The following is a 4,907-nucleotide window of genomic DNA, read 5'->3' as shown; positions in this document are numbered from 1 at the left end:
CTCCTCACTTTCACTTTTGTCCTTATCATCTTCAGACAGTTGGGAAGGCAAGTCCTGGTGTCATATGCTTGAAAACATGTTTTCCAATAGATTTCTTTTTTTCTCCCCTTCAGCCCAAAGCATGAGATATCATTTCGTAATGCATTATAGCTACTTCTCTGGGGAACAGAATTATCTAAATTAAGGTTGATTTTCCAGTATATTCTGGACATTCATCCGGCACAGGAGAGAGGCTTAACATCTTAAAACAATGAACCTGTAAGAAATAAGTGCTAGATTGACTTACATTGGAGCTAATACTACACCTCAAAATTCCTTGCTCTTTCCTCTTAAGCCTCATGTTGCCTAAATTTCTGAGCCATCTGCATGTCTACCAGCCAAGTTCCTCTTAATCATTAGTTTCTAGTCCTGCCTCCAGGGCCATCCAAATCCATATTGTGCTGAGCAGTCAGCTTTAAAGTTAACAGTCCACACTGCCACCCTGCCCTTTTCTTCTGCTGAATGTTTTATTGGATTCTCTGAGCATCCTCCTGTCTCCTGGGGAAGAGACTGGGATGGGAGGATTGGTAACCTTGGTAGCCTCTCCCAGGCTGTGTGGTTAACGCAGTCTTTGGGCAGCTAGCAGGTGTGGGCTCAACTTCAGTTTGATGAAAGGAGCAGAGGGCTCAGGTTTCTCTTTTACCTGTGGAATAATCCAGCCACTAAGATGTGAAGTGTTTGGGTCCCTGATCTGAATCTTTTTCCCTGCTGACAGGCCATTCACTTTAGTTCTGTGGCCTCTCTCTTCTCTTCTCTTGTTTTTGCTTCAGCTATCCCCTGGCTTTGTGTTTGGTTTTGGCTTTTTTGTTCACAGGCAGTTTTACTGTGAGGGCAGTTTAGGGGAGAGAGAGAGGCTCACTTAGGACTTTACAACAGACAAGACCCATTAGCAGACAAACACAGGCTGCCATTGCCCTCTACATCCATTCAGTCTCTCCTCTCAAATACAAAAACCTGTTTCCTGGAAACTATTTTCTCATATGTTTGTGTGCAATATACTTTTAAGGGATTCAGAGAAAGAAATGTCAGACCGCTCCTCAGGTAGCTGTTTCACAGGGCAGTACGCCTCACCCTGTCAGTGAATCAGCCTGTATTTCTTTTAGCTTGTTTTTGACCCTTGCTCCTCCTCAGCCCATAAATCCTCCTTTGTGATGTTTACACTGTCAAAATATATAGACATCCCCAGGGTATTTCCTCACCTCCAGCAGATTGTCTCAACACGAACGCCTGAGCACACTCTGCTCTCTGCTCAGCGGTGTACAGCCAAACTCGTCTCATTGACTTAATTCCTCATAAATCAATAGGTCCAGATACTTACCCGTTGCTTCCTTTGGGATGAGTCTGCTCCACAAGATCACAGTTTGTTGGTCTCTGCTGTTATTAGGACCTTCTGCCTCCCTTCTTTAAGCACATTTCTCTAGTTCCATGTCTGCATTTGAGGTTGACCCTCCTCCTGCAGACTACTGCTTTGTGCCCATCCACTTGGCTGTTGTTTTGTTATTTCCAGCCTGTCTTACTTTCTTTATGTTTTGTGTCTGTCCCTATTAGTTTACACAACACCTCTCTAACTCATAGGAGTTGTTACATCAAATACAAATTGAATGAATGTGGTGTTTATTGCTTCCCCACACCCAATCCATGCCCCAGATATTCTCCCATCAGCTCTTTATGTTCATGTTTATCTTTTGTTCCTCTTTGTTTATGGTCTTACAGCCTGTGTTCAATCTCTGTGACACTGCTCATTTCCCAGCCAACTTACATTCATTTTTCAAGTAATTTTGTAACTGAGGCTTTCTCTGGACCGGCTGTAGGCTGCTTCTTCATTCTCTTTATCAGCTGGTTTTGTAAATCAGTAAAAGAGGAATGACTGTGTTTGTTTGGCAAGATTTAGCCTTTGCTGACTCTCTGGGATGACTTTCATGCTAGTCCTAAGAAAAAGCACAATCACTTGGGATGGGAGACCTGCTCCCTTTTACACAAGCAGTGACATTTCCCTGTGCTCTTTACTTGCTGATTGTATTCATCCTGTTGTTTTTATTAATCCAGTCCCTTAACAATGTAAAATATGGGTCATGATGGCCAGCTGGTTGTTGTTCAATGCTGACTCTTACCTACCTCCTACTAGCAAATACTTAATCCATCTGCTAGGGAACAACTCAAATTTATAGCAGGAGTAAAGAGACTGCCATTGAAAAGTTCTGAGAAATGAATTGTGACAGATCTAGAAGGGTGGAGGCAGGAGGGAGATTCACATGGTGAAGATGTCCTCTCCAGCAGAGCCCACAGAGGACCTGTATGTGGCTGCAGCATCCTGTTCTCTGAAGGCAGGATTGAATAAGAGGAGCACCTGCACCCCATCCCCTATGGTTGGCACCCCACAGCTGTGGCTCAGGGGTACACATTGGGGCAGAGAAAACACTGAGGGGAATCACTGAGATCTTTCAGGAGAAACAGGCACATGATGGGACTGAGCATCACTGAAGCCTGATGTGGCATTATGAAGAGGAACACTGTGTAGCGTTTCCACTCCACTGTTTGGCGTTTCTGTTCATTTTTCTGTAATACATCACACCTGAGAAAAAGCAAATTAAAAATATCTTGTCTTTCCACAAGAAATACAACTTACTCTCCTACTAGTCTCTCCTTGCTTCTTATCTTGGGGCAGAGTTCAAGCCTTTCAGCTCAAAGAAATAATATAACAGTCATGGTCAACCTGATCAGTGTTAGCTCAGCCCATAATGAGCTACTTGCTGCAAGTGTTTGCTGAGTAGAGGACTTGAAAAGGCAGGATTTACAGTTCCAGGGTGAGCAGGGTACATGGATGTTTATGGATCTTGAGTAAAAAAAACTGATAGGTAGTATAGGAAAAAGTGTAACCTTCCAGAGCAGGGGAATGAATGGAGGGATTCAGTGGGAGCAGAAGTGTGAGCCAATGCCTATTGGAGTGGGGTGGTGTAACCAAATGTTTGATACTGCATTGAGCTGGGTAGGGACAAGGGCCAGTGACCACAGTTCAGGCAGGGTGATACCCAGAAGTTTTTAGCGCAGGGGCACCATGCTCAGTGGTTCTGTGCCCACAGCTCTGTCATTAAATTAAATGTGTGCAGGCTGAATTTTGGCCACTGAAATTAGCTAGCAGAGGAGAGGCCTTAGGTTTGCTTATCTTCCAAAAAAGGATGACTGCACGCAAAGCTAAACTTGAGCTACATCCCAAAGCATGCCTTCAAACTGTTTAGGAGTGTTTGTTGGCACAGACTCAGGGCACAACGAGGGTTATTCTTACATTACAGTCACTGTGATTGAGTTCAGTTCCTAGGAACAGTCTCTGGTGCTTTTCAATTTACTTACTCAGGTGATGCTTTATATGCAGAGTGTAGGCCAGGGTCAGGAGCCTGTCCATCCCTCACAGACACACACATGTCCCCCCCAGTCCCCTGTGCATAGCACAGATCCCCAGGAAGGGCAGACACCAAGCCTACCCAGCAAGTCACCCTTGCACCCTCTTGTCTCCAGCTGCCTCCTGCCCAGACACTTGCACACATGTGTACTTGCACACCCATGACTCTGGGAGCCCATGGTGTCTTCAAGAGTTGTCCTGGATCTCCTGGTGTCTCCAATAGCCAGTAGCCAGTTACTCCAGGCCTCACAGATATGCATGTATCCAGCCCAGGCTTATGGCCACTTGGCTACATGGCTCCCAGGCCACTTCCTTCTGCTGGCTTGTCCAGCCTGACAACAGCCAGCAATGACACATTGTTGTGTGGACACTCCCTCACTTGCTGGGGTTGTTGGCACCCCAGGCACAGGGGCCTTTGTAACTTGTGGTTCAAATCTAATTGCTGGCACTTAGATGTCAATGCACACTCGTGTATGCAGAAAACAGTCCCTCCCCCTCCAGGTAAACAGAGATGGAGGTTAATAGGAAGACAAGAAAGACTGTGCTGCTCAGGTGCAGGGCATGACCCAACAATATGCTGACCAGCCACAGGTTTGCATGCAACCAGCTCCTTTTATTTCCTTATCCCTCTCTGCAGTCATGCTTATTTCTCCAAAACAACCGTGGTCCATCCCTTTTCCCACCTGTGGTCCTTCTAATTATCCCATAATAAGTCCCAGCCTCAGCTGGATGGTCCTCTGAAGATAGTTTCCATCGACTCATCTTCCTGAGTGCTACCCCTGACCCTCGGGGCTGCTTGTGCCCTAGTGACAGCCCTCCAGAAGATTTGGGTTAGGGGCTCTGTTTCTCTGTAAAAAAACCTTAACAAACCTAAAGCAGAATTCCATGGTACAGGTCATGTTTTAGAAATAAAATACAGAAAAAATAGCAGGAAAGTGTGAAGGAGTGTATGGCTGAAAAACTCAAAAAAAAGCCAGAATCTAGTTACTGATTGATCTGCACTGACCAAGACAGAAGGGTGGTCTGTTGGGCCCTCCCCAAAAACTTGATGTCCACTACTCATATCTACAAAACAGGCTGGGATGTGGAAGTCAGCTCTGCAGTATTTTCACAAAGACAGCAACTGTCTGGGTGCTTCTGGCTGAAACTAGGAGGACCTGTCTAAATTCCAGCACAGTGTGTTCCACTTAACCCACAAACAACTGCACAGTTTCCTTATGTCTGCATGGTTGGGACCAGGATATTATTTTAAAAGTTGCTCAGACAGAAGCAAACTTTAACCCTTTCACTCTCTGCCCCTGCTTTATGGCTGGGAAGTCAGGTTAGCAGTGAACAGGTCTAGTGCATCAGGCTCTGTGTCTCTTTCCCTGCAACTGCATGAGGCCAGGCAGTGGACTGGTCACAGTGTGACACACTGTTTGGGAATGTTGGGCAAGGAAGCTGCTGGGATGAACATCCATGGAAATGAATG

The sequence above is a fragment of the Melozone crissalis genome, unplaced genomic scaffold, assembly GCF_028551555.1.
Source record: "Melozone crissalis strain CALT ecotype California unplaced genomic scaffold, PUWL_Pcris_2 ptg000002l_1, whole genome shotgun sequence".
Taxonomy (NCBI): Eukaryota; Metazoa; Chordata; class Aves; order Passeriformes; family Passerellidae; genus Melozone; species Melozone crissalis.
Note: the sequence above shows the minus strand (reverse complement) of the source record.